General features: G+C 42.1%; 1 non-coding gene across 1 annotated transcript; it reads left to right on the top strand.

Annotated features, from left to right (window-relative positions):
- Positions 1-5,830: 5,830 nt before the first annotated feature.
- Positions 5,831-5,949, top strand: LOC124173580. The gene has a single exon (XR_006868617.1). It is a non-coding gene; the product is annotated as a 5S ribosomal RNA (ribosomal RNA).
- The last annotated feature ends 640 nt before the right edge of the window (positions 5,950-6,589 follow it).

The following is a 6,589-nucleotide window of genomic DNA, read 5'->3' as shown; positions in this document are numbered from 1 at the left end:
ATTCAAGCGCAATGTGGTGAACATTTGCATAATTGGAATATAGAGTACTCTTGTACCTCAAAATATCCACCAAAACGTACCGCATGATGCAGAGTCTTACGTGGTTTTCGACGATTTCCAAGCGATTTCAAACCAATATATCAAGTACGGATGTCACTGTTAACATTCGTATGGCGAAGGAAATGATGTAGCAATCAGGAATTACTGAAAGAGGCAGTACAATCTGGGAAATGTTTGTGAGTTTGCCTTTGACGTTTGAAAAGTAATTCCTCTACTACGTCCGATAACATTCCTTGGGCTCCGTTATGCTAACAGTTCGCTTTTAAAATCACATGTTAAGTTATCACAGCTTACCATAAAACTGCCCAAATTATTTACGTTATAATATCCCTGCCCTAATTATTTACGTTATTCCGCTGCCAAGAAAAAATGAAATAGCACAAAAGGAATTACATTCCCACGAAAGGAACGTTAAGAATAACCAACGACGCCTGACGGTAGGAATGGGACGTGTAATCGTCAACATCGTTAATTGTTCTTTCATTGCACTTGCTAGACTTAGCATTGACACGTATTACTAATCAAGATCTGCCAATTAAAATCACTTCACTCATGCAAATTTAAGGACGACGATATAACACGCTAAACACTTCCATTTAATTATTCCGTATTCACTAATGTGAAACCAGCAATCCGTTGCTAAGGAAAAAATTAGCGAAAAATATTCTTCCTTCCACTCTTTCGTCAACATTTCAAACAGTGCACAGTGCCTAACATACAAAGTGCAAGGGATAACCATCAACGCCTTAGCACAGAAAAGGCAAACAGTTTTAAATTAAGCCACGATTCACTCAACTTGTAACAATTAAGGACGCCACGAATAATTTCGGTTTTCTTAGGATACACAATTACACGTTGGGATCAATCAACCGTCATCATCGTCAAACAGTGAATTAATCACTACACAGTTTACTTTTCCACACGAAAGAGAAACGCAAGGAACAACACAGTCAACGAATACGAGCGTGAAAAGTGTTTAAATAAGTAATAGCGTACTTACTCGGCTCGCTGGTTGTGGATCACAGTATTCACCTGCACGGCTATCAGAATCGCTGTTTTCATCACACTATTGATTCTCGTGCATTTCACTCACTTTTCCTATACATCCATCGACACAGACACTTTCACTCATTTCCTCGCGTTTGCCGTGCGTCACAAAGAACACTACATAACCGGCGTTATGTGAGTAACCGCTGATAAACATGGACTAATTATAACTGATAATAATTATTCGCGTCGTCTTCTCACGACAGCTACCGCTGATCGAGTAGTAATTCAGAATCCGCCGACAGATGGCGCGGGAGGCCTTTTCGCAGTCGCTCGCCGTGGACGTCCAGAGCGGAATTTGAAATATCGTCTCTCGGTGGGATTTCTATCCCGGATTGCGACTCGGCGCAAATATGCGAACGCTAGCCACGATGAATGATTTATCGACTCATCCGCGGTCAATTGTCGTGAAATGCGGAAAAACAAATGTTGCCATTTACAACAATGAAACACCGCACTGTATTCCAACGACGCGAAGCACTGAATATATGTAAATAATCCATTCATCAAACACAGTATCGTTTAAACGTACATGATCGGAACACGACCGCCTCGTAAATGATCATCTGCCAGTGAAGTGACGACTGTCAAGCGGTGTCTTTCCTCCGCCCGCGATTTGAATTTCATTTCGGCGTTCGAAGGGAGTGGACCGCTTCGACTCAAGGCAGGAATACACTCCGTGCGGCTGACGATTCTCGGCATCGCGGGTGCAGGGCAGGGGGCCGCGAGGCAGAGAACATCTCGGCCGTAGGTGCTCGTCGCGAGACGAGGAACTTTACCATCGCATGGCATTGTGTGTGCTCTCGATGACACATCGCGCAGTGTCCTTATGACAAGAGTGGGTTCACGATCGCAGTACGGAAAGAGAAAACGCGATAACACGGATAAGCGGGGAAAGAACTCGGCTCGGTTATACCTTAGGTGATTAGAAGTGATTCATTCATAAGCCGTGAATGCCGGACCATTTCATTAGCATATTGATTCCGCGACGAATGCAGTGAGCGATTTAATTGTTAGTTACCGTTCCTTCCTACTCTGAAAATGTTTCGTGTCCGAGTTGCTGCTCGCAGTTGTCCACGATTCAATTTCACATATTCCCTAACGGTACCGTAAGTTCTTACTACATTTTCGCATGCCACGGTTAATGACAATCGTTCTCCAGCCATTGGAGTGAAGCGGAAATTACATTATTTCGCGAGCGATCGAAGAATTTCCTTATCCGAATAAATTATTTCTCGTGATTAGCCAGGTCTACTTTCCTTCCTCGATTGCACCCTACATACGTCAAATATCCTTCCTCTTCTCAATAAGTAATATCGTTACTGTCTGCCATTGTCAACGACTTATCCTTAAACCGAACTCCCATAGTTGTACATATTCGCAGTACACGAGAAAAGTTCGCAGAGTTTCGGAGTATAGCCGTACATTTAGTCAGTAAAGGGAGGGAACCGATTAATTAATATCTTATGAATAGGCAATCCACATTTCTCTACATTCTATTAAAACGCACGGAACGAGTTAATCCGTAGCAATAAATTTCCGTGCCGTCTGCCTTGGGAAATATGTTAATGAACACACTCGTCTCTTCCACAATGATTTTCAAAGCATAACTTAATTATTTGGAAAGCTTTTCGTGACATTGAGCAGTTTCGCTTGAGCGCTGAACGATATAGTTACCCTTAGTAACGAAGTAATTTGGTTTCCTGTTGGCTGTTTGCTACACATAAACATTTCAATGCAAGACGTAACGCGAGTACAGCAAATAATGGAAACTTTGCATCGCTAATTCTTTCAACGTTACGTGCGACGTAACATAGCAACCAACGGTGGAAAATCATGGAATTCGCTTATCAAAAATGCCACTTCTTGCAACTACTGCTAATTTTTATTAATAGGGGAATATAATCAACAGATTTAGGCGTTACTTGGTGGAACGATGAGATATTCATGGTTAAATAAAAAACACAGTTCTATTCCACAACCTTATATTTTTGCAGTCTACTAGTTTCAACGTTACAACGTCATTATCAAGACTAACATTAGTTAACAGTTAGTCTTGATAATGACGTTGTAACGTTGAAACTAGTAGACTGCAAAAATATAAGGTTGTGGAATAGTACTGTGTTTTTTATTTAACCATGAATAATAGGGGAATGTTGTCTGCTTAATATAAATTGCCTCCCGAAGACATATAAGACACGGGAAAAAAAATTCTGTGGCCTGTAAGTTGACAAATAGCAATCCAATTTCATACACTTTATCCAAATCGTTTGCTGATTTCTACCGAATATTTTGATGTCCCTCGTGAACCGAAAACTTTGATAAATTTAGTCATAACTCCATAATTCTAACACAATTTTTTTTCGTGCACTGCATTGGAAACCATTCTTGCCATTGTGTTACTTCAGCATGTTAATTAGGAATGGTTTGCAAGGGAAATGCAGAAAAAGCGAGAATGTTATTGATATTCTCCCCTTCTTCGGTTACTAGTGAATGACTAAGTCTCGTATTAATATACCATAAATTAACTAATAACTAGCTGGTCGCCTATTTCGCACTTGGCTGCGAACTGTCCGAGTATGGTTCCGCCGCCGCCGCTAGATGGTGCGGCGTGCTTCTCCCGGCGATTCACAGACTCTTTCTCTGCGCACATCGGCCGACGGAAAGGCGGCTACTGAAATAAGAAACATTCCTTCGGGTAACCGCGCGGGTGAGAAAATCCCAGAGCGCCTATTTTCCCCTTCATTAAATCACGGGAATGAAAGAAAATTCTAAAATGTGATGCATCATTCCCAATGCAGTCCCCCGTGACTTTGAAATAAATTTTTAGCCGTGGTGGACACGGAATATCGCAAACACCTTTTCCATATACACCGGAGTCGCGTTAAATGCCGGAATCGTCTAAAATTATGCTCCCTCGTCACGAGCATTTTCTTTCGTTGCAGTTGGAAAGTATTACTTGGCGAATCAGATTATTCAGCGTCCTTAGTGGAAGATGTATTTGTATCCCTCATTCTCTAATTCATTAATGAAGACTGTTTCAGAAAAAAACCAGTGCGACGTAATCCATTTCGTGCAGTCAGTTATAAACATTTCCCTCCATACCGTTTCAAAGTTTTATTCGTCCACAAATTTTTTGTAACGCACTCTCTCTTCGTGCGAAGTACCGCCACGTGGAAAGAATCCGGGGGTGGGGAAATTCTTGGGTCAACGAAGACAACTTTCCTGGGAACCCGTGTGTGGGGTAGTTCCCACGCTTGGATCCGGGTGGTGGGGGACGGGTTCCCCCACCACGAACCTAAACGCAGCGAGTGGGGCAGGGGACGCCGGGAAGAAAAAAAGAAGTTCCAACGGGCGAATTTTTCAAAAGACGCAATGGCCTCCTTCGTTTGTTTCCCGTCGACGTAAAAAGCGAGTAAGTGTTTTCTATTCATGGCATCATTCAATACCTGCCGTATCGAAAGACTTGCACGCGAGGATAATCACTCCAATGACAGCAACACATACTTTCATGGCATAGCACCATTAAAAATGTGGAAAGGTAATCGACTGCCATTAATGGAAGTAGGGTTTTGCAAGGCTTCGAGATAACGTGTAATACTTGAAAAAAAAAAAACGCTCAATGTATACCGTTCCTTCGTCAACAGTACACTTTCATTACTTTCACGCAATAGTCATGTCGAGGAATTTATCAATCAATGATCGGTGTTCACGTCCAATGAAGTATTTCCATAGCGCAGGTGAAATTTTAGGGTTGGAAATATTTCCGTCGGGCATACGTTTCACGAAAGCAAATGCCAGTCGCCCGCCTGTATGGGAACATGAAGGGGACTCTTGTTCCCACGGTCGGAAATGGTGGTGGGGGAAGGTACGTCTCCCCGACCGAGAAGCGGCAGCGTGTGACGTAAGCAACTGTCGGTAGGGGAGAACTTTGAATCGAGGTCGGCTCCCTGCCAACGGACAGAGTTTTTGAAGGGGCGCACTATCGTTCGTCATTCCTCCACGTAAATGTTACGAAATCGGTTAGCATCACAGGGGCAGTAATGCCACCTCATAATCGCAATTGGGAAAAAGAGTGAAGCACGATAAGCGAGGAAGGATAACAATTTCCAATCCGTAATATAACTCGGAGTATAACCACGAATTCCTGTCTCCGTGGCAGTGTGTTGGCATTGGGAGATAGATAAATGACATAAAGAAAAATGTATGAATGTAGGGAAAAACATTTTGTTCCAAGAATGGTGAAAACGATTTTTTACACATTGCTTAACCAACAAAGAGCATAACACCGTCAAGTCCGGAAAATTTAGATGAAGAAATTGGAACGACAAGAATTATCTTTCTCAAATTAATTCCCTCGTTACGCATTACATAATCATCTTTTGCCAGAAAATTTCTTTGAAGAAGTAAATGCATCCCTTGCGTTACATCGATCATTAAACAGTCGAAACAACAACAGGCGACATTTACCAATGGATTAAAGCTGAAACGAATCGCCATTACACCAACAAGCACACCGTTACGAAAGACATTTTTCATAAACACATTTTCAAAGATGCACCAAAAGATATAACGGAATTGAGAATTGCTTAAGCATCAAGGGACTGTTGTCTGGAAATGGTAACTATTCAACAGAAACAAAAGCAGATACAACCGCGAAGAAACCAGATCTTCCTTCGATTCTCAAGTCATGATAACTTTTTGAGGATTCGGTCATGTACTCGCCAACGGCCACACCACGTACAATTCACCGGTTCTCGTTCGATCACCGAAGTTAAACTACGTAGGGCCCGGATAGTACTTGGACGGGTGACCGCCTGGGAATACCGGGTGCTGTTGGCATTACTTTTATTCTTGAACTTGTTTAAAAAAATATTTTCAATCACCTACCGCGAGCAATGCAGAGCCGGAATATGCCGCGAAAATTTCTTTTGAGAAAGAAACGTCACTATGTGAAATATTTTCTACATATTTTATTCGCGTGTTTCAAGAGTGACATTAATGTAGCGTTGGAGAGGAAAGGCTTTGGGAAAAATCCATTTTCAGTCATTACTGCAATCACTTCCTCGGAATTTATTCCCTAATGCGAGAGTTTCGTTGATTCCGATATGTGGTGAATGAGAGAAATAGGTTTGGGAATAATTTTAATTTGCATGCCACGCGACACTTTCCTTCGATCCTCGGTTATCACAGCGGGATTACATACTCTAAAGGCATGGAAATCGGCTTCCGCTTCCCGGTGTCCATTGGGAGATGGCGTGCAGAGGGTTTTTCATTGAATTATTAAAAATAGTTTAAACTACCCAAGTAATTAATAACGGTCATTTTCAGAAAAGATAAGGTTTGAAGATTGTTATCATACCATCGATGTTCAACGGTACATCTCCCTAACCATCCCACGGTACGTTTTCGCGAAAGCACGAAATTTCGATGCTCGATCAACAATACGCCATTACCTTGGCAACGAGGCAAGACGAGAATC

The sequence above is a fragment of the Ischnura elegans genome, unplaced genomic scaffold (genome assembly GCF_921293095.1).
Source record: "Ischnura elegans unplaced genomic scaffold, ioIscEleg1.1, whole genome shotgun sequence".
Taxonomy (NCBI): domain Eukaryota; kingdom Metazoa; phylum Arthropoda; class Insecta; order Odonata; family Coenagrionidae; genus Ischnura; species Ischnura elegans.
Note: the sequence above shows the minus strand (reverse complement) of the source record. Positions and strands in the feature narration are given on the sequence as shown.